Source organism: Schistocerca serialis, chromosome 6 (genome assembly GCF_023864345.2).
Source record: "Schistocerca serialis cubense isolate TAMUIC-IGC-003099 chromosome 6, iqSchSeri2.2, whole genome shotgun sequence".
Classification (NCBI taxonomy): Eukaryota; Metazoa; Arthropoda; class Insecta; order Orthoptera; family Acrididae; genus Schistocerca; species Schistocerca serialis.
The window spans coordinates 496741260-496766139 of record NC_064643.1 but is presented as its reverse complement, the minus strand read 5'-3'; positions in this window follow the sequence as shown (position 1 = coordinate 496766139).

The following is a 24880-nucleotide window of genomic DNA, read 5'->3' as shown; positions in this document are numbered from 1 at the left end:
TTTATAAAGGTGGTTGCGGGACCTCGGCTGCTCAGTACAGAATGTTGAATAAAAATCTTTCAGCCGTCTAAATTTCCAATTGCTAGTTTATTGATCAACCAGTTTCTGCGAGGGGCCTGAAGATGGCGTAATATATCGCTGAAACTGGTTGCTCAATGAAATAGCAATTGAAAATTTAGACGGCTGAGATGTGTTTTGATTCAGCTCTCTACTTCGGGCTTCAGCCAGCTTCCGAGAATAATTTGGGTGCGACAACTTTCCTGGAGTGCTGTAAACTCAGGAACTTTGTTAGGAATACTTCGAAAATTTACTGTTAAAAATTTTTAATTCTAAAATTTTGAAATACGAAGTGTGTTTACTCTGTAAGGGTCGGATTTCGTCCTCTAGGTAGCGACTGCCGAGCGGACATGAGAGGACCTCGAACTATCACCTAGTCTTAAAACAAAACAAAAAACAGAAAAAAACATGTACACTAAACAAGTACCCTGCTGCCCGAGTAGCTGCTACGTTTGTATATTTCACTCTTGACCTATCAAAGAGAGTCTTCCATTTCTACACCCCATAACGCAGGTCCAGAAACCTGCAACCAAAACTATCAAAAAATCGACGGGACCTCTGGTTGAGACTCTCCAGCTAGCTCCGACCAAAGATCGTTGATCAGTATTGGGAACAGTGCTACAAACTGTAAACACTGCTTGCACCCCACGATCGAGGCCAGCAATCTTCATCACCTCCTCCAGCAGCTCTTACAAACTGAGGATGGCCACAGAACCCTGGCTACACTTGTCATTGGCGCTGACGTCAGCCACAGCTTTCAGACGACTACAACGTGCACGCGTTATAGCCCCAAGCAGGACCTCCCCCATATCTTCACGTACGAGGGAACTGTTTGGCTTACCATAACCCGAGAACTTGTTCTCATTTCCAAGTTCTGTAAAATCTGTTTCATGGAAGTCCTAGAATCTAGTTTCTACGTTTACCATAACAAGTGATAAAAAGCCTCTGCCTTTCATTTCTCTGCGATATGAAGAATATCTATATAGAAACAGATGTAATTTCGAGAATGGTGCTTGGGGAGAACGACACACAGTAAACCACCGCAAGAACTCAACTTTTTCTGATTTTCTCGTCGTGATCACTTCGGGAGACATACAGGAGTTATGCAAATTGGTTAAAAATTGATGTCTATACAGGTATTAAAGGAAATTGCAAAACTGTCTGTAAACTTTAGCGACCGATGGATGAGTGTTTGAGGCTGTAGCCCAATTTCACCGCGCTGTTGGCAAATATAGTAAACAAGGGACAAGTCGGGACTAGGGCATATGGTGTTAATTCAGTATACTCAGTTGGACAGTAACTGTCCCTCGTAGATGGGTGTGTGAACAAAACAGATGTCAGCATTTGAAAGAGGACAAGTAGTTGGACTCAAAGAAACCGACTGGAGTAATCGACGAATCGCTCGATATAGGAGCTATGTCACTACTGGGCGATGTTGGTAGGGATAGAAGAACCGTGGCCGAACACAGAGTCAAGAAGAAATGGTCAACCTAAAGTGACGACGGACCGAGATGACCGAGCAATCGTCAGAGAGGCACTTAGATCCCCGGATTCGTTACCATCAATCCGATCTGCAACTGGTGCTTCAGTGACCACAAGGAAGTTAATAGGCGGCTCATAGAAAGGTAGCTGAGCTCATGGCGCCCCTTGTGCCGACTATCATTGACTTCTGCATACCTACAAGCCCGTTTGCAGTGGTTTCGAGCGCATTCGGTCTGGAATCAGATTGACTGGAGTAGGGTTGTTTTAGTGTTGAGTCCTGCTTCGAACTGAGATCCGATGTCCAGCGAAGACGTGTCTGGAGACACTCCAGACAGAAGTGGGATTCAAACATCACTGCTGCCCGCCATATGGCCTAGCAGCCAGGAATGACGGTCTGGGGTGCCATTTCATTTCACATCAGGACTCCTTTGGTTGGCACCCATGGCATCCTTACTGCACAGCGACATTTCGACAATATTCTGCACCCTGTTTGCTGCCCTTCATTGCAAGCCATCTTAGGGTTCCATTTCAGCAAGATAATGTCTGCCAGCACAAGGCAAGAGTTTCTACTGTTTGTCTTCGTGCTTGCCAAGTCCTACCTTGGCCAGCAAAGTCGTCGGATCTCTCCCTAACTGAGAATGTTTGGAGGTCCCTCCAACTAGTTCTGGATCTTGACCGTCTAACAAGCCAATTGGACAGAATTTGGCAAGTTATCCCTCAGGAGAACATCCAACATCTCTGTCCATCAATATCAAGCCAAGTATCTATTGCATGAGGACCAAAGGTGGAACAAAGCGTTATTGACTTGCTCAATTTGTGAAGACCTTTCTCTTGAATAAAGCATCCACTTGTTCTGAAACTGTAATCACTTTTTTGTCTTCTTAGAGCGTATGTTACCCGACTCCTCTCGGAAAGTGCCCTCTCAGAATTTTGTCATTAGGTCAGTCAGTGGTACATAATGCTCCTTTTGAAACGTTCGTTGGGCATCCATGTATAACTTTCATTCTTACTAAGCGAACCAGTGATGAAACGCGGCATTCTTCATTGTTTGCTAATCATCCTACTAGGTAAGGGTCACAGGCAGGTAAACAATACCAAAGATTCAGTCGAATGAGTGTTTTGTTAGTCATTTCTTTCCTGAGTGAATTATATTTCCTTAAGATTCTTCCAACGCATCTCGGCCTGGAATATGCCCTTCCTGTAATTAGTTTTATGTGGTCATTCGACTTTAGGTCGACTGGGACGGCTTCTAAGCTACTCCTTCCAGTGACTTCGCTGGTAGTGTAATTGAGCTATCGAGCAACTCTTCGCCTATTCATGCGACATACATTCCATTCAGTTACATTCGTGGTCAACTTCCAGTCCAAACATCGACCTGCAGGTCTTCCCGCATTCCGCATCGTCTTCTAACGTAGCTGCCTTTCTATTAACAGCATCATCCGCTAATGGCCTGACAGAACTCGCAATTTAATTCACTACATAATATACATATTTCGTAAATTATGATGTCCGTACAACACTTCCTTGGGGTACTTCCGAAACTATCTTTACATTTATCGATTTAATTCTGTCGAGAGAAACTCGTTGAGTTCTACCTCCTCAGAGATTCACTACCGTCTTAACTAGGATAGCGAACTAACTTCCTTAATCACTGGCAGTTGTCGAAGTAAGATCTTGACACACCGTTGACTAGTAAATTTTTTGTGCCTAAAACTGTGACGCGTTAACTATACAAGAACGTAACTGTTTCACGAAGAACATCGCGCACTTGGACTTCGGCGGAGTTCACAACGAACTTGATCTGTCTCTTTGTAACATAATGTAACCTGCACTTTCTGTATTGAAATGTGTTGAAATGTGCTTTATTTGAAATCATGTACAAGTGCACAAGCGGCGCAGCAGCGATGTCCTTATAAGCTGCTGGCATCCAAAGGTGCTGTACAGGGTGAATATTACCAAAGCCAAAAACTGCAGGGACGGATTCCTGACTGGAAATAGAGGAAAACAAGTCCTACGAACATTTGTCCGGAGATGGACGATTTGAGTGCAACGACAACAATCCATTCTTGAACACAGTATAGGCCTGCAACGTATCCACGTCACAACAGATGTTTCAAGTGGCCTCCATGGGATTCAATTCACGCGTTCACACGTCGCATCGTGGACTGCTTCACTGTTTTGCAAGTTCCGGCCTCCCTGCGAATTGCGTCACAGGCGTTGTGAACAAGTTGTTGAAGTGTTTGCACATCACGAACTGGTTCAGCATACACAACGCTTTTCAGATGCCCCTACAGGTAAAAATCGAGGGGTTTAAATCCGGTGATCTAGAGCCCTGGCAAATTATTCAGCAGGACGTCCAGGTATATTCCTCAATCGAGGCATTGTGGAATAATGATGTTTCCAAGTACGTGGTCCTTGCCCACACATTGATGCTGAACCGATGCTGATGAGACGCCTCAACCATTCTCCAAGGATTGTCTGTAGCCCCCAGATGACAATTATGCCAGTTGCCCGGAGTTTGCACTAGGGTTCGTCTCAATATCCTGTAGAACCTGGTCTTTCAAATGTGGTATAAGTACAGTCTGCCACCGCTCTTTACGTCCGCCTGTCTGAAAGGACCCAAGATCACAAAACGCCCAAAAAGGGCTTGAAATATTGTGTGATGTTGGTATCTGTAAGGGCATTTGTTTCAGTACAGCCGCGCTGCCTCTGGACCATTTCCATCTGCTTAGGCGTACACGTACACCATCTCAGCTTGTTCCCGACGTGAACAGAGGACCATTCTGTTGTTTACGACATCCCTCACACAGCCTGCAACACACAAGGAATACACAATACGTGGCCAGAGGAACTTTCATTCGCCAGCGTCATCTACCGTGACAACGGTGCATTTCCGCATATATATTCATAGGACCTCTTTTCCTCAATTTTCAGTCAGAAATCCGTTCCCGCAGTTTGTAGGCTTCATTAATGTTCACCCTGTATGAAATGTCAAGTAAAATTCCTTGCTGTTAATGGTACGGACTCACTGGTTCCTTCTGTATAACATATTAAAATGTAAAATGTCTTGAGAGACCTCTTCTATTTCACTTCTTCTCATGCCAAGTCACGAGCTAATTTCTTGAATAACTTCATTGTGATTGTTAAAGTATGATATTTGAAGGGATAATAAAAATGTGTATGTTATTATTAAGTAATATCAAGTGAACGTCGATCCCGGTTCAAAAGACAAAGTTGCAGTATCACCTCCTTGATATATGGAATAGCCTTTAGCTATTCAAATACATTTCAACTAATGAGACTTCAACTCTATTGGCATTTTTATTTATGGCACGCTCTGCTTCGTACTTCTATCTGGTATGCGTAATCGATGACGAATATCAGTTATCTGATACTATTCAGGACGTAACTTAGAACGCTGTATTCTTTCACAATGTTACGTGGCTTAACATTATTAGCAGCATATACGACAGGCGAAGCGGAGCAACACTACAGGGTGTTTCACAATTCATGTTACACACTTCTAGAGGTTGTAGATGGGAGTTGGTAGATCAAGTTTTACATGGGATTCTGTGTCCGGGACAGTCATCCAATGACGGTACAGAGTGACAAAGTTAGAGGTTCCTGTAAATGTATATATATGTGGGGTGATTCCATGATATTGTTACAAACTTTCTAGGGCGATTTAGGAGCGTAAATGTATCAATTTAAGGCATGAGTCCCTTTACTGGGAATGAACGAGTCGAAAGTTATAAAGGAAAAGCGTTCTCATACTTCTGACAGTGGAATAGATGTACTGGTGCCATTGTTGCAAAGATTCTTGGGTAACAACTTTCAGAGGTGGTAGTGTGGACCAAAACAAGAAAAGTCTAGTAAATATTGGCTCTAAAATGCGTAACTTAAGAGCTACGGGCACTTATTCTATAGAGGAGACGCTCTTCACTGTAACGAAGATAACAAGTGCTCATAGCTCCTCAGCCATGTACTTTAGAGCCATATTTAGTGGACATTTTTTACTTGTTTTCGTCCATACTACCACTTCTGAAAGTTTCCCGCCCTAAAATCTCAGGAACAACAGTACGGGTACATGTCACAGGTATCAGAACGGGTTTCGACTCTTTCGTTTTCGATTCAGGGACCTTAACAGGCGCCAGCACCTGTAACTTTGACGCTCCGTAGCGTCGTCGGATGACATTTTCAGAGATGGGTTCTTATGTAAAACTTGATCTCCTAAACGTGCCCTCTACAACCTCCCAAGTGCGTGACATGAATTGTGAAACACTCTATAATACAATGGCCCCATTGACTTTCATTCAGGTTCACTCACGGGCAGGTGGGAAGTATACAACTCATCAAATATCCCTTGCCACTCCGACGTATTTCGTCTTTGAGAGTGTAATACTTCCAGTTGGTCCTCCATTAACACTTAGAAGACCAATGGAGGACTTCCAGTTTATAATGGTTTTATTCCATAACTTCTTGTCAGACCTGCGAAATACGTATACTACCGAATTTTTAATGTAAAGAATTGCTGTTTTGGTCCAAAATACAGCTTAGTCCCTTTCGTAAAAACAACACTAATAAACGTACCTCCTTCATATGTCCACCGACAAAGGGTTGATTTAACATCGCATCACAAGGCCTGCCACCCTTTTTTTAGCAAAAAAATACTGTAATTTTCGATGTAACCCACTTTTATGTCAATACATTTTGTCTTTCATGTTCCAGTGTGTAGATCCCATGACCAAAGTGATATTTTGATACATTTGCTAGATGGCAATGTACGGTTTCCACAACCTTTTCATTATATTAACATCGTTTTCCAACCAAAAATTATGTATTATATGCAACAGGCGGAAGACAGGTGCATTGTTCTGATGAAAGAGATGAGTTTTCTTATATTCTTCTCCAATCGAGGCCTTTGTCGCGCATATCTTTCAGGATCTATCCATAGACTCGTGAGCTACGGTATAGTACATGAAGAGATTACTGTACCACGATTCTGGTCTTGTGACATGGACAGTTATCCTGCTGGAGGGTGCCTTCATCTTTGGGGCAGACATTAAGTTTGAAGGAATACAGCTGGTCCACAATAATGGTTACATAATCTACAGCTCTAATGACGCCTCTGCTTGCTACCAGAGGTACCACAAACTCCACATCAATGTCCCCCATTGCCTAATACTGTCCCCACCAACCAGCGTAGGTGCGCAGTGCATGTTTGGGATAACTGTTCGCCTGGATGACGGCGTATCCGGACACGACCGTCAACGTCGCGTAACAAGAAACGTGACCCATTCAACCAGGCAACACGTTATCATTGGTCCGAAATCCAATAATGATGATGCTGTGCCCACTGCAATCGTATCTGACGATGTCTTTGGATCAACGAGAAAACACTTAGCTGCTGCAGAGTCCCATCTTCTCTCTCTTCGTCCATCTCCACTGTCCCTCTCTCTATGTCCACTGCCTGCCCCTCTCAGTCCATTTCCCGTTCCACCTCTCTTTGACCTTTTCCGTTATTGTTGCAAACAAAACCTTGACTGTGAACTGAAGTAGCTTAAAATGAGTGGGTAAATCGATTAGGATCATTCGTACATGGGGTGAGCGAGAGATCTATCCAACTGCTCGATTCTAAACATTCTGCATGGTGTCTGTTTGTTCTATATCGTGTCTCCCTACCACTTTCGCGCAACGACGCTCTGAGCGTGTTTTTTTAGGGAATTAACTAGTTTGAACCTGGGACCTGTTGCTCGTAAGGAGACACCAGACCACACATGAGATGTAGAATTCAGAAGAGTTCAGTGAGACTAGCGATGATATAACCAAATACTTAATTATTTCAGCGTCAGCTCCACTGCACTCCCTGTAAAAGAATCTTAATACTAACTAAATTTAGTGGAAGGGGTTCAAGGCTTTCCTATTTTTAGTTAGCTGGTAAAATAACGTCGAAAAAGCAGTTACTTTTACCATTGGAAATTTTATTCTATTCACAAAACATCGTTTATAAATAGCACTATTGATAAAAGGAAATGTTTTAATACAGGATGGTAAAAACCAACTGCGTTCAACAAAAATGTGAACGAATATTCCCTGAACGGGTTTCCAAGTTCTACAATGGATCGAAGGATGACCTATGCCATATCACATCTATAATCTAGGTTAAATTAAGTTTCACAACAGAGAAAACTATCAAAATGGTCTACAGTAACCCTCAATTATCTTTAATTACTTATCCAACTTGTCGTAAATTACAGTGGCTGATGTGGCTTCTCAATAACTATATAACAGAAAAATCATCGCGTTTCAGATTTTTACTTCAAGTGGCAAATGTGAACACAATGAGCTTTAATTGAGATCGACACTAGTATTACGCAAAAAGGGGGTGTAACAGATGAGACTTCTGCAGTTCTGAGTGAAGCTTTATGCGCCGTTATGCGGCATCGCGTGCGTTCATTACCTTGTCGGTGTTCGTCAGGGAGCGGCGGCCGGCGAAGCTCCGTCCAGCTCGCCCTCTCGGAAGCAACTCTCCGTCCTAACTTCTCCTTACTACAATTTACCGAAGTTGGTTTAAAAAAAACTATCTGGCTGTGTTTTCATCTGACCAATCAGGGTCTCAATGTTAACCTTAAGTTCCACCTACAAAAATTCTGTCTATCCAATGATAAACGTTATACTTTTCGTGGTGGGGCAATGTTTTTAAAGTTTGCAACGTGACAGAGAAGCGAAAAAGTCTCACGCTAAAACTTGCAGCTGGTGTGGTCCTTTTAGCGTTATCGTAAGATCTATACTGTTCTTCTGGAGGGCTCTATCTTTTAACATGGGCTGGGGGGTGGTCCTAACGTAAAAGAGACGCGAAAAAGTCTCACACTAAAACTTGCGGGTGGTGTAGCCCTTTCCGTGTTATCGTAAGATCTATACTGTTCTTCTGGAGGGCTCTAGCTTTTAACATCGGCTGGGGGGTGGTCCTAACGTAACAGAGACGCGAAAAAGTCTCACGCTAAAACTTGCGGGTGGTGTAGCCATAGCAGTTAGCTGGCGACGTGGGTGTCCGTCCCTTATCGTAGGGCCTTCTCGCTTAACACGGTTCTGCTCTCGGCTTCTGTTCTCGTTTCTCCCCTCGGAACTGCATCTCTCTCACGGTGGGAAGGTATGACATGCATTTAAGCATTCTTGTGTTAGTCTGTGGTATTCCATTTGCTCATTCGTTACTTGTATTACTTTGGTTAATTTGATGTCACGATTTATTTGGAGCTATGTGACATACTACTGGATTTGCTTGTCATGTCAGGGTTCTCATGGAAGGTGTTGGATTTGCCTGACACCTTACATATCACCACCCTTCGAACTTAATTTTTGCACTGAAGTTAGGCAATGATTGAATCGTTGTCTAAGTCAGTCAAAAATTATTTCTTTATCTAATTTTTCTTGCCTACTGTTGATCCACATTATTCTGGTTCTATGCTAGTTTGTATTACTAATTTATATTTTTATATTCTTCCACATTACTCTTAAAAATGACAATAGAAGAATATTTTTATGCTATTATTAATTTTTAATTATTTTCTTTCTTTATTTAAGTGTGAAGTTTGTTTTTTGAGAAGTTTGTTATCTAAAGTGAGGAGTCTTTCACATCGATTTTCTTAGAAATATTGTTTTTATAAATGTAGTAAGTAACTAAAATCTATTCTTAACACATTGTCTAAATATCATGTACAAGTAAAATGTTGTTGTTTCTAGACACTCATTTCAACATTGTTACAGTAACAAATAAGAATTATTTCCAAGAATTGCTTTGACAAAGAAATATACATACACAAGTATTGAGATATTATCCTAACAAATGCTACAAATGCTAAAAAAAGGGAAAACATCCAACAAGATAATTTTTTATTCTTTGCTTTTATAAGGAGAAAATAAGTAAAATATAGTTATTCTTTTATTTTTATGAGGAGAAAGTAAGTGGCATATAGTTTTAGTGTTTATTATGCCTTACTTTTGTTCTTCATATACTGTCCATTTCTGAATTAATGACTTATTTTTATCGATAGTCTATTTTTTATTTAAGTCCATAGTCAATGACTGTTATTTTGTAGTTTATTAGCTGCCAGGTGTGCTTAACTTATTAAGTTTTTCACATGTTTCTTTTGCACAGTTCCTACATCACATAATTTGATTTCACACATTCACACAATCCTATGAATGTTTAAGCATGAAGTTGGCGAATGTTTTTGCACAAAGGTGATGGACTTGAGCGAGATGGATGTGGGCAAGTATTTGATGTACAGCTTCGTTTGTCGTTCCTTTTTGCCTTTGCAAGTGTGTGTTGCTGTTGTGGAGGTACCATAATGGAATGGAGCTGTGAGTGCAGAATTTCGTGGTTTACTGGCTTTGTATGCGTGAAAGTCATCGTTATGTGTCGCTGAAAGTGGTCGTTTTTCGTTGTAATACTTCGCAGACGACTAGTTTACAATAGGATAGGGATTTGGGAAGGTATGTCGTCTATTCTTCACCCATCTTCTTTCTTGGTCTCAATCTTGCAAATCTGCAACTTCTGTTCTTCCTGCTTTTTTTCTGCTTCTTACTTGATTCTTGGTTCTTCTCTGGGCAGGATATGGAAATATTTATTGATAACTAGTTGCTTTGAAGTTTTCCTCTTAGTAACAGTTTGATAAATTGTTTGGGCGTGTCATTTTTACTATGTGGACGTTTTCTTCAGTTTCGTGCATTGGCGTGCTGTTTAATAGCGGTAGTGTGACTTTTACACATATTTTTTGCCAGTGGTGGCTTGCCCAAGTGGTCTTCTCATCGGGCCGTTTTTTGCTTGCTCCGCTGAGTGTGGGCGCTCGGCGACCCTTCGGCGTCCTGTCGCGTCTCCGCAGGGTTCCGTGTTCTATCCCAGCCGATATACAGTCCACTTCAGCAACAAGGGCCTTCTGTTGGTCTTGCTGTCCTTTCCCTTCTCTCGACGCTTCTGCCTTGTAGGAATCGTGTCTTGCTAATTAAGTCCTTTTCTTTCTTGATACTTCTCGCATTGCAACTTGTGGGTCATTGCATCTTGTGCTTGCTGGAGTTTTTACAATGGTTCTTAAAAAAAGTTTTACTTATAATCATCTAACGTATGTCTAGTACCTACATTATTTTATGCCTTCTTAAAAAAGCTTTACAAATTTTGGCGCCCTTTCCATGTTACAATTCTAAGATATTTTGAGTCTTAACTTATACAAGAAACCTCAAATTGGCTATTTTTTTATTTCTGTGTAGTGTCGTGGAGTATAGCATTTTAGTATTTCATGCTGTTAGACTATCTACGTTTTATCCCTTCACCTTATTCTATGGTACTATTGGTGTTATTTTTGTTTTTGTTTTTATTGAAACTACTTTCTTTTTCCCACCTTCCTCTCTCCTTATTCTTCTTTCTCCTGACGATCTTATCTGCAACATAATCTTGAAATATTGTGCTGATTATTTACCAGTAATAAAATTATTCTTCAGACTTTTTGATATGGCTCACATGGTGAAGTCCTAAGGTTTTGCCCGTTTTTGGGTTCATTAGTTCCACAGCATTATCATGAGCAATTTGGCTAATTATGACAGGTCCTCTGTATGCAGTGTAAAACTTATGTATTTTGTGTTTCTGTTTGCTGGAGAGATGGTGTGTTTTTACAAATACTTTCTGGCCTACTGAGAATGTTCTTTTAATTACTGTTTTATCTCCTCTTTCTTTTCTTTTAATGGCTGCCTTTCTTATGTTGGAGAGTGCTGTTGCTATGACTTGTTTGTGCTGTCTACGTGGTACAATAGGAAATCTAACACTTTCTCTGGTTATGTTTGTGGGTTCAATATTGTTAAGATCAGTAACTGGAGGTAGTAGTGTAGTGCTATGAGGCATTTCATTTATTACTTCCTGAAAATCTTTAAGGTATATATCCCAAGTGTTGTGTCTTTTGCTTGCATATAATCGGCATAAAGTGCCTATGTCCTTCATAGATCGTTCTGCTGGATTTACGCTAGGTTTGTACTTAGATATGTAGAAGGGTTTTATTTTGTGTTGTTTTAACGTGTTCTGCCATTGCACTGATTTGTATTGTGGGCCATTATCCGAAATTATTCGTTCCACTCGACCTACTTGTTTGAGAAAATCTTGTCTAAATGCTTTACTTATAGTAAGACCTGTTGCTCATTTTAATGGTGTCAAGGTAACTTATTTAGAAGTAAGTTCCAAAACGACAAATATGAAAATATATCCATTTTTTGTGTGTGGGAGGGGCCCCATCAAATCTGTTGCAGCTATTTGTTTTAATATTTTGGGGATTATTGGAAACATAGGTGGTTTGGTTTGGAAAGTGACGTGTTTACCCCTCATGCATTTTTTGCATTTGACTAATACTGTTCTAATTCGTCTTTCCATATTAGGAAAATGGCTTGTTTGTTTTATTTTTAAAAAGCATTTCTTTGGTCCAAAGTGGCCATTACTTAAATGTGTATACCATATGTACTTATTAATTAGTTCGTCTGGGATATAAATTAACCATTCATCCGTTGCAACATTTCGTCTAAAAAATAAAACATTGTTTTTTACGAGATAGTGCTGTCGAATGTCTGGAAAATCCTTACTTCTCCACTTGTGTTTGATTCCTAGTATTTCGGGATCCTTGTCCTGTTCTTTGCCTATGTTATTCAATGCTGTCGTAATGTAGTTTTCGAAAGGTACTTGTTTCATATAGTACATTGTAAACTGGTCTTCTGCTGCTTCCAAACCTATGTTATTGGATGCACCCTGTGGACATCGTGATAAAGCATCTGCTAATACATTCGCTGGTCCTGGTATGTGTGTAATAGTAAAATCAAATTCTTGTAGTATTAACATCCATCTGGCTAACCTCCCATGAGTTAGTTTGGCGGATAACAGAAATTCTAATGCTTTGTGGTCAGTGTATACTTTTGTTTTTCTTCCGAATAGGAAGTATCGAAAACGTTGGAAGCCCCATACAATGGCCAATGCTTCCAGCTCCGTGACTGAATAGTTTATCTCGCTTTTTGTGAATACCCGACTGGCAAATGCAATTGTTCTATATGATCTTAGCCCTGCCTGTTCGTATTCTTGGAATAAAACAACTCCTAAACCTGTTTTCGCACTATCAGTGGCCATAAAAAATTTTTGTGTTAGATCGGCATGTGCCAAAATCGGTGCTGTTGTTAGTGCGTTTTTCACTTTTAAAAATTCTTCATTGGCTTGTTGATCCCATACCCATGGCGTGTTTTTTCCAGTCAATGCACATAGGCGTGGTGTTGCGAGAGATTCGATCCAAATAAATTTTTTATAGAATCCGGTGAGACCTAGAAATCCTCTGAGAGTTTTCTTATTATATGGAGTACAGAATTCTTTGATTGCCGTTAGTTTTTCAGGGGTCAGGCATTACCCCTTTCTCGGAAATTATGTGTCCTAGAAATCTGAATTCTCGCCTTCCAAATTTGGATTTTGTTATATTTACTGTGAAAGGTGGCTACACTGAGACACAGCGCCAAAGATTGCGCCAAAGAGTATTATTCCGCCGCCTCCACTGGCAGTGCTTGTTCAGAAGTTGCTGTGGGAAGTAGTAGTTGAGAAGTTGCCGTGGGCAGTGTTTGTTGAGAGGATGTCGATAGCAGTACTAGTTGTGAGCATAAAAAACATTTTTTTTTATTTTTTTAAATTTCCTAACTAACAATGTCTCTTGGTCACAGGTTCAGTCAACAAAGCATCTGGCTTGTGTTCATGTATTAGAGTATAATTCTGGTTTCTATGTGCAATCACCGTATTTCTCCTTTTTTTAATTACTTCATTGTAAATGACGTTTAAAGCATCTTGTCGTATTGAGGAAGAACCGTGCCAGATGTGTACATTGAATCACACTTCCACACACAGAACAGTTACACTTGTGCTTTGTTGTTTTGTAGCTTTTATGGGTGCTGGGGACTTAATTAATTAATTGTGTTAACGGAAATTTCCTTTCATTCTTTGTTGTTATTCTATGCAGTCAGATTGCGTACTAATACTACTCAGGGCCAACCAGTTACGAGACTGCGTAACAGGACAGTCAGCTACTAAAATTAAAATTATTTGCATTATATTTAATTAAGCCCCCATGCACGTGGCGACCCTGCCACTTAATAAGCAAACATGAAGGCGCAAGCGGATACATCACAAAGTATAACCTACATACATAACCATATCAGCACAACTATTCAGGTTACAATTATAATTTAAATAAATAAGCACAGCAGGCACATAGTAAAAAAAATGTGACATCAGTGAAAAAGCATAGCAGGCTAGCGACGCATAATATATACAAGTAACAACCCCGTTCATTAATAAAACATTGTAAAAATCAGCAAATGTACGCAAGCATGTCGCTTCACAAGTAAATTCATAGAACATAAAATTTAGCACAAAGTATAAATCACATAATCGCGAGCAGCAAATTACGTCTAAAGTACGTACCTAAGTGGAAATACGTTACCTGAAAAATAAACTCAATTAATAGTTACCTTTTTAGTTTATTAGCTTCTTCTTCGAAATTACATTCTTCCTGAAAATTTCTCAATAGCAAGTCCTCTTAACGTCGGACACACACAGAATTTACCTGAAGTTCTTAAATATTTTATACAACCGTATCCTGAAAAATATCGAACGTTAATAACATAATTTATCAAGTCACTATAGCTTTATACTGAATTTAATCAGAGAAAGTAGACTGTGTATTTGTTTACGGCTGTCAGTGCATTCGCACTGAGCGCTCGATCAGCTGTAGGTACGCGTGACGTACGAAGTAATTGTTTGCGGTCAACGACTGCCTTGTGCGCCGCGCAGACTTGACTGTTGCTTTGAGTATGTGCCGCCGCCGGTACACGGCGCGGTATCCTTGTACTCTCCGTGTGTTTACGTATTAACTGTTAGTTTCTCAAAAGCATGTCATTCCACAAAAATTTTAACGTTCGATATATGATGTGTTCCCTTAGAGCGCCGAGATTTAAGAGTTTCTACTTCGACAGTGTTATCAGGAATAATTTTGCGAACTCTATATGGACCGTTATAAAGCAGAAAAAATTTGTGACACAAGCCTTTTCCTTTGTGAGACAAACGATGAGACTCAATTAACACCTTTTGACCAACTGACAAGGTTTTTAAACGACCAGGACGTTTAGCTGATTTCTCTCTTCTAGCAGCCGCAGATGCAATATTTTGTAGAGCCAGGTTGACAACCTCAGAATGCCGCAGTTTCCGTGAAGGCGGAAAATGAACGATTTCAGAAATGCGATTTGTCGGTGCTTTATTTTTTAATATCAATATAGGCGGTAAAGAAGTTGAGTCATTAGGGAGTTCATTCAGAATGTTTTGAAAAATATGAAGATACTGATCCCAAGTTCTGTGAGTCTGATGACAATAAAGTCGACACAATTTATTGATTTCCTTCATCCATATCCCTGAAGCGTTAGACTGAGGGTGAAAAAGTGAAAGGAAAATTGGTTTAATCTTACGATGCCGCAGAGTACGAAGCCAAGTTTTAGAGCGAAACTGTGATCCATTATCTGATATAACCTTCTCAACATGACCCACTTCTTTAAGAAAATGTTTGATGAAAGCATTAGACACAGAACGAGCTGTTGCTTTGTGTAAATGTGTAAAACACACATATTTTGATGTCAATTCCACTGCTACCAAAATGTACGCAAAACCATTAGTAGATCGAACCACTGGACCGAACAAATCGACTGCAGCTTCGCTGGAATGATAGGAAACAACGGTGCTCTGTGAGAAATAGTTGGCGGCTTAGCCTTTTGACGTAATTTGCATTTGGCAAGAACAGATCGAATACGTTTTTCCATATTACTGAAGTAGCAATTTTCTCGTAATTTACGAAAGCATTTTCTGGGACCAAAGTGTGCATAACTGAAATGTGTATACCAAATCAATTTATTAACCCACTCATCTGGAATGCAAACTAACCAAACAGAGTTGTTAACAGATTTTCGCTTAAAAAGAATATCATTGCGAACTAAATAATACTGTCTAATTGCTACGCTTTCCTTTCTCCTCCACTTCTCCTTAATGTCCTTCCAGATTTGATCCTTATTTTGCTCCTTAGCGATGTCCTGGAGCGAAGACGAAATAAAATTTTCAAACGCAGCACCTTGAATATACATCAAACAATAATTGTTTTCTTTGCAGTCCTCTTCAGCACTTTGTTTCAAACCCATAGGTGGACGTGATAAAGCATCAGCAATAATATTTGAGAAACCCTGTATGTAAACAATACTAAAATCAAATTACTGTAGATACAGCGCCCATCGTGACAATCTTCCACGAGATAATTTTGTTGACATAAGAAATTCCAGAGCTCGATGATCGGTGTAAACCTTAGTATGTCTCCCATACAAAAATGTCAGAAATTTTGTGAAAGCCCAAACAATAGCCAAGGCTTCAAGTTCCGTAATCGAATAATTCTTTTCTGATTTAGAGAGAACACGACTTCCAAATGCAATAGTTTTCTGTACTACAACGCCGTTTTCTTCTATCTCTTGAAATAAATGTGCACCTAGGACTTTGTATGATGAGTCCGTTGCCAAACAAAAATCTGTAGATAAATCCGGATGTGAAAGAAGTGGAGCAGCAACTAAAGCATCACGAAGTTGTTCAAATTCTGATTGAGCTTCCTCATCCCAACACCAATTAGAATTCTTTCAGGATAGTTCACATAAACGAGGTGTGGCCAAATTGTCCAATGTAACAAAGCGTCTAAGAAAATTACAGACACCAAGGAAACTACGAACATCACGTTTTGTGGTAGGAACAGCATAATTACGAATAGCGTCTAGTTTCTCTGGATCAGGAAGAATACCTTCTGTAGAAATAATATGACCAAGAAATTTCACCTGAGAACGACCAAATTCAGATTTTTCCAAGTTCACTGTAATGCCAACTCTTGCAAAAATATGTAATAATGAATCCAAAATTTTGTTGTGCTCACTCCAAGAACGTTTAGCAATAAGAATATCGTCAACATATGAAGTAATATTATCACGAAGATAAACAGGTAAAATTTTGTTTAAACTATGAATGAATGCTGCTGAAGATACATTAAGTCCAAACGGTGATTTCCGAAATCACTTTTGGGTAAAATAGTCATATCCGGTTATTCTTTACTGACTCTCTAGATAGATTGATAGTTGAAGAGTTGTTTTGATAGATACAAAGAATATTAAAAGAGTAGGCAGCGGTGCAGAAAACTAAAAGGGAAATAGCACCACTACAGCTTGGGGCCCTGTGCACGCTACGGCACATATTCGCTTAGTGTAGCGAATCCCCTGAGGACATAAATAGCCGCACATAAATTCCAGTTTGTGACTTAGTGGCCAATTTGGTGGAAGTGCTTACATAAATTGATCTAACCATGAACATCGATGTATGTCATTCTTAGAATTGCGAAAGATCTTAAATTTCCGAACAGTTAAAAAGTGTTTATAGTCAAAGTTTTCGCCTCATGGCGACAAAGACCTACCGCGTCTGTCCCAGTCCCAATGTCGATTATTGTCAAGTTCGCGCGCCTGGCGCTCTCTTGTTGCATCTAGTAAATGAAATAAATTATTTTCTTCAAAGTCCTCTGCTATCTGTGATTCTAAATTTCTTCTGCTGTCTTTTCCTACGATTTCGCCTTCAATTTGTTTGACTTGCTTTCGTAATGCACAAATTCCCTTTTAACGTGTTCATTAAATTTTCCCTGATTTTCAACATGTTTATTTATGTTCTGGTACTCTTCGGTTTCTACAAATGGCAATGGAGCTGTATCATCTGAATCTCTGTCCCCATGTAAACTAAGAGTTGTCAATTTATCTGAAATGTCCTCAACTCTTTCCGATAAGTCACCTATTTTTTGTTACGTCTTCCGTAAGTGTCGCAACTCGGGTTTCAGTATTGACACATTTAGTAGTTAACTGTTCATACTCTTGTGTTAGGTTATTTAATCTGCCATTTGGTACGGATTCCTCGATTCTTTCAAATATTTCATCCTTATCGTGTGCACGTTGTAAATTTAACTCTGAAAATTTTTGTACTATCACACGATCTCTTCCTTCCTGTTCCTTTTGTCTTATTTCTATTGAATTTAATCTACACTCCTGGAAATGGAAAAAAGAACACATTGACACCGGTGTGTCAGACCCACCATACTTGCTCCGGACACTGCGAGAGGGCTGTACAAGCAATGATCACACGCACGGCACAGCGGACACACCAGGAACCGCGGTGTTGGCCGTCGAATGGCGCTAGCTGCGCAGCATTTGTTCACCGCCGCCGTCTGTGTCAGCCAGTTTGCCGTGGCATACGGAGCTCCATCGCAGTCTTTAACACTGGTAGCATGCCGCGACAGCGTGGACGTGAACCGTATGTGCAGTTGACGGACTTTGAGTGAGGGCGTATAGTGGGCATGCGGGAGGCCGGGTGGACGTACCGCCGAATTGCTCAACACGTGGTGCGTGAGGTCTCCACAGTACATCGATGTTGTCGCCAGTGGTCGGCGGAAGGTGCACGTGCCCGTCGACCTGGGACCGGACCGCAGCGACGCACGGATGCACGCCAAGACCGTAGGATCCTACGCAGTGCCGTAGGGGACCGCACCGCCACTTCCCAGCAAATTAGGGACACTGTTGCTCCTGGGGTATCGGCGAGGACCATTCGCAACCGTCTCCATGAAGCTGGGCTACGGTCCCGCACACCGTTAGGCCGTCTTCCGCTCACGCCCCAACATCGTGCAGCCCGCCTCCAGTGGTGTCGCGACAGGCGTGAATGGAGGGACGAATGGAGACGTGTCGTCTTCAGCGATGAGAGTCGCTTCTGCCTTGGTGCCAATGATGGTCGTATGCGTGTTTGGCGCCGTGCAGGTGAGCGCCACAATCAGGACTGCATACGACTGAGGCACACAGGGCCAACACCCGGCATCATGGTGTGGGGAGCAATCTCCTACACTGGCCGTACACCACTGGTGATCGTCGAGGGGACACTGAATAGTGCACGGTACATCCAAACCGTCATCGAACCCATCGTTCTACCATTCCTAGACCGGCAAGGGAACTTGCTGTTCGAACAGGACAATGCACGTCCGCATGTATCCCGTGCCACCCAACGTGCTCTAGAAGGTGTAAGTCAACTACCCTGGCCAGCAAGATCTCCGGACCTGTCCCCCATTGAGCATGTTTGGGACTGGATGAAGCGTCGTCTCACGCGGTCTGCACGTCCAGCACGAACGCTGGTCCAACTGAGGCGCCAGGTGGAAACGGCATGGCAAGCCGTTCCACAGGACTACATCCAGCATCTCTACGATCGTCTCCATGGGAGAATAGCAGCCTGCATTGCTGCGAAAGGTGGATATACACTGTACTAGTGCCGACATTGTGCATGCTCTGTTTCCTGTGTCTATGTGCCTGTGGTTCTGTCAGTGTGATCATGTGATGTATCTGACCCCAGGAATGTGTCAATAAAGTTTTCCCTTCCTGGGACAATGAATTCACGGTGTTCTTATTTCAATTTCCAGGAGTGTATTATTGTGAGCATTCAAAATCGGTTGTACTTCTTCTCTAATTTCTTTCTTTAATTCATCCTTCATGTTTTTAAAACATGTCCCTATTCGTGAGTCTAACCGTGTTTCCACTGTTCCCATATCAGTTTCTAACCGGGTTGCCAATGTTCCCATCTCTGTTTCTAATTCAGATCCTAACTGTGATCCCAGTGAGCCTAACCGTGTTTCCATTGTTCCCATCTCAGTTTTAATTGTTCCTATTTGTGAGTCTAACCGTGATCCCACTGTTTTTAATTCAGATCCCAAATTTAATATTGCACTCATCAACTGCTCCACTTTGACAGGTTCGAAATTCTTTTCGTCCCTAACATTTCCCGCAAAACCAGCTTCCTTCGTCATAGCTGTAAAGCTATCTGTGTTCGATAGTATTCCAGAATCTTCTGTCGTTAATCTCGTATTCTGAAAATTTTCTGATTGAGAAAAATTTTGAAATAGTTCCGGACTATTTTCCCGACTTATTAAATTGTTTTCAACTTCATTATTCATCATACTGTTCTCCTGTGTTGGCGAGTTCGCCATGTCAACAATTTCGTCATTCTAGCTATCCATCATTTTTGCCTTTTTCATCGATCGCGTAATCATTTACAAAACATACAAAACTCGTCACTATACCAAAATTACACACAATGACACTTTATCTCCAACAATACCATTCACACGAAATGCTTTTACGACAAACGCGATTAATGAACAACTGAAATCTTCATAATTGCACAAAATTGTCAAACCTGTATACAAGACATCAAAAATTAAATTCTGCAAAAATACCATTAGAAGAATGACAAGACAAATACAAATGTTCAATTACCAAATCTACACATGCAATATAGACTACAATTACTAAACTACAAATTACTACAACAATACTACTGTCTGCTATTTTTACTATCAAAAGAATTCCAAGGGACGATCCGAAGCAGCGGTCGCCACGTGCATGGGGGCTTAATTAAATATAATGCAAATAATTTTAATTTTAGTAGCTGACTGTCCGGTTACGCAGTCTCGTAACCTGTTGGCCCTGATTAGTATTAGTACGCAATCTGACTGCATAGAATAACAACAAAGAATGAAAGGAAATTTCTGTTAACACGATTAATTAATTAAGTCCCCAGCAACCATAAAAGCTACAAAACAACAAAGCACAAGTGTAACTGTTTCGTGTGTGGAAGTGTGATTCAATGTACACATCTGGCACGGTTCTTCCTCAATACGACAAGATGCTTTAAACGTCATTTACAATGAAGTAATTAAAAAAAAAAAACAAATACGGTGATTGCACATAGAAACCAGAATTATACTCTAATACATGAACACAAGCCAGATGCTTTGTTGACTGAACCTGTGACCAAGAGACATTGTTAGTTAGGAAATTTAAAAAAATAAAAAAAAATGTTTTTTTACCTTCATATATATTGACGAAAAATACACTCTGATCATTACAACATCCCCATTCGAACAGCATCGGCTGTCTAGCCCATCAGAACAACTGCACACAACATGCTCACAACTAGTACTGCTATCGACATCCTCTCAACAAACACTGCCCACGGCAACTTCTCAACTACTACTTCCCACAGCAACTTCTGAACAAGCACTGCCAGTGGAGGCGGCGGAATAAAACTCTTTGGCGCAATCTCTGGCGCTGTGACTCAGTGTAGCCACCTTTCAACTGTGACCCCATGCTCTTTCATGATCTATAAAAACTGGTTTAATGTGTCGTTGTGATGTTCCCAAGAGGGTTCTGGTATAATCACATCATCAACATAACAAGTAATTTTTTGTAAAATTTCAGGACTGAGTATGGTATTAAATCCCCTAATAAACGCTGCTGATGATATGTTTAAACCAAATGGTAATCGTTTAAACTGATAACATCTACCGAATACGATAAATGCTGTAAATTTTCTACATTCTGGGCCCAATTCTATTTGCCAGAAACTACTCCGTAAATCAATTGATGAAAACATCTTAGCACTGCGGAAGTTTTGTATCAATTCCTCTAATTTTTCTGGGCGATCTGTCTCAGTGATTATGATTGTTTGAAATCAAGCACTAACCTGATGCTCCCATCTCGTTTTTGTACAATATGGAGCGGGCTGTTATATGTGGAGGTAACTGATTCAATAATATCGTCATCTAACATTTTAGATATCTCCTGGAATACTTTATTCCTGTAGCTTAATGGGATTGTATAGGGTGGCACTCTAAATGGTTTGTGGTGTTTTACTTCAAACTTGTACTGAAAGTGCTTAATACTGCCAGTCTTAGGTAAAAATACCTCTGCTTTATCTCGTAAAATACCCTCTAATTCTCTTTTACTGTGTTCCGAAATACCTTGAACTTCTTGCAATTTTTCGTCGATTTCGTTATGGACTTCTTACATGAGTTGAGGCGATTCCCCCTTTTGTGCATACCATTCTAAATCTTCATCCTCTTTATCTCGCATCATTCTTAATTGTTTGTTTATAACTGGTATTTCTTCTAATTTTAGCTTTTGCTCAAACATTCCCGAATGTTACGCTACCTTTCCCCATATCTATTACCGCTCGTTTCTCATTTAAAATATCTGCACCTATAATCAAATCTACAGTTAGTTTAGGTATAATTACGAAGTTGGCTTCGATCTTTTGACCTTGGCACGAAAGAGTTAACCTCGTTTGTCTCGTAACTTCCGCAGCATTGTTTCTAATAGGACCTCTTACTTTAATCTTACGTGTTTTCAGAACTGGCAATTCCTCATTGGCATTACACTGCATGAATAAATTTTCTGAGATCGCAGTCAGTTCACTTCCGCTATCAATTACAATATTGACTGGGATATGCTTTACCATGGCCTTCACAATTGGTTGAATTTGAAAGGGTTGGTCCTGTTCTTCTTCTTCTTCTTGCATCAACGAATCCTCCACTGAATCATACATGAGTCTTTTTAGGAATTTCCCTTGTGAATTCGAACTTTCTGTAGGATAAGCTTCGACTGCTACTTCCCTCTCTTTTATTTCCTCTTCTCTATTTCTTCCTTCATTTACGCTTTCTTCAACATCCTCTACTTTTTCCTCATCCTCGTCTATCTTCTCCTTCTTCGTCGCTACTTCCACATAATCGCATCTAAATGCTCTAATTATCGCTTCATAACTTCCTTCATGATATACGTTGGGTTGTGTGCCCACTCGTAACTTATTTTCAACTTCTGTCGACTGCGCATTATCCTCATTGAATTCGCTTTCCCTGGTTTCCATCTCAAATAGCTCTGCAATACTCATTACTTCGTCCTTTCCTCCTACATTCGTTGTGCATGCCTCTGGTAATTCATCTTTCTCGTCAGTATTCTCCCAATTAATTTCGTCCCAACACGATATTGTTGTTTTCCTGTCTTCGTTCTCATCTGGTCCCTGCGGATTTGTTTCTTCCTTCTTCTCTTCTCGTGATAAGATTTTTACTTCTCTGTTCAAGGTGCTGCAATTGTCCTGGGTCGGTGCGTCATTCTCTTTGGCATGGGCGCTTAGCTGTCAATTCGAACGTTTATCGGGGTTTGGTGGTCTTACCTCCACTTCTTCTATCTTTATTCTCTTTTCTTGTTCAGCTTGTAGATAGTGGTTTTTTTGTTGATAATTTGTCGGTCTATTGGTTCTCCAGTACCCGTTCCAGTTGTCGCTATTCCCTCTGTAATAGCTGCCGTTCCTGGGTGAATTATAGTTATTGCCATATTCTCTTCTAAATCCATAACCGGTTCTTTGTTGAAATCTATTGTCGTTTCTTGGTGCGAAGTTGTCACATGGTTCGTAATTATTGTTTCTTCGTACTGTTTCTTGCGGATTCCACTGCTTTTTGCTTTCGTTTTCACGTGTGCTTCGTCTTTTTCTTGCGCCATCTTCCGAAAATATGAACTCTAGTTCCCTTAGAATACCTTTAAATGCTTCGACGTCATTGCCTCCGCGACCTACTAATGATTGCTGGTATTTCAATGGTAGCTTCATCGCGCATAATTTAATCAACTCTCCGTCACTGTATGTTACATTTAAGCATTGATTTTTCTTTGCCATTAATTCAAAAAATTTCACGGGACTCTTCTCTCCCGAATTTTCAAAATATGGGTTCTGTAATAATTCGTACTTCACTCTGTTCTGTGCTTCGCTGGACCAACATCGTGAGAGAAACTTCTCTCTGAAATCTTCGTACTATCGGCATGTCGCTGCAACATTCTGCATGGTTTCTGCGACTGTTCCTGACATGTGTGCACATATAAAGTCTAATTTGTGTGCTAGCGTCCAGTGTTCTGGTAATCCTACTCGGAATTGATCAATAAAAGTTCGTGGCTGTAATGAGTTTCCTTCTCGAAAGTGTTGAAATTTTCTGACTGTTAGGAAATGATCGTTGTCGTACTTTGTCATAGTTCCATATGATATTCGCGATTCTTCGCCACTTTTGTTTCTGATCATTTCTCCAGTCGTTCTTTCCGGTTGTGGTAGATCCATTGGATATTGTCCACTGCAACTTTCGCCTACCGTTGCGTAGTATCGTTGGAGTGGTACGCAATAATTTTCTTCCATCGGTTGTGAACGTGTAGCTGAATGCATTGCACTCTACTCTTCGCGACCTGGCTTTCCATTGTCACGTATGTTACTTTCCGCCTGTGATTGGAATCGCAAATGCGTAATATCTTCGTTAATTGCTTGTTTTTCTGGTGCTGTTACAGATACGGATGTGGTTGCAGACTCAGTGCTTGTTCGATCCTGTTCACTACGCTCTTCAATGGTTTGCAACAACTCTGTTCGCAATTACTGAAATTGTCGCTTCATTTGCGCTTCTATTTTGACTATGCGGTTATCGTATCTTTTCAGCGCTGCTTTCGTGATACGTTTGTGTAAAACACTGTTTTCAACAATTTCACGCGCTGTACCTGCTGCTTGTCTAGTAATTTCGTTTATCTGTTTCTCTAGTTTCTTGACTTCTCCCTGGGTGTTGTTACGTAATGTTTTGATCTCGTCCTGAGTGTCATTACGCAATGTTTGTACGTCCGCTTGTACCTTGTCAATGTCTGTTCTCAATTGATTGTGACCTATTATTAAGTTTCCTATCACTTCTCGAAATTCTTTTGCCTCGTCTTCAATATGACTTAGGTGTAACTGAATTTTTTTGTTTTGTTCTTTAATCTCACACATTTGTCTCGTGGTTTCTGCAATTTGTTTCGTCGTTTCTGCATTTTGTTTCGTCATTTCTGCATTCTGAATTTTAATTTGTTTCGCAATTTCTTTATTTTGTCTTGTCATGGTTTCCGTCATTAATTGTAATAATTCTGCCAGATTGGTGGGTCCTATTGCGTTTTCTTCCGACGTCCTACGCTCTGTGTTTTCGCCCAAGCGTTGGTTCGCACCCGATTGCATTGAACTGTGCTGTGACACGTTTCTGCTCGCATTCCTTGTACTCTGTGGTGAGGGAGCTCTGATTACTTGTACTATGGGTTCTACGTATTCAAGACGCAAGTTAGAATCCTCATCGACTGTCTCTCTACTTTTCTGTTCCTCTGTCGTATGCTGACTTACGTTTTCTATGCCTTGACGTACATTATCCTCGTTATGGTACGTTATCTGTCCTATTTCTCGCGATACTGCATAGTCTGTTGTACTGTCCTCTCTTCTCTGTCCATTTTCATGCTGGGTCTCTACCTCAATTCGGTCAAGGTCTCGATCTGCCATTGCTAATCTTTCCGAATCCCTTATTTTCTGTTT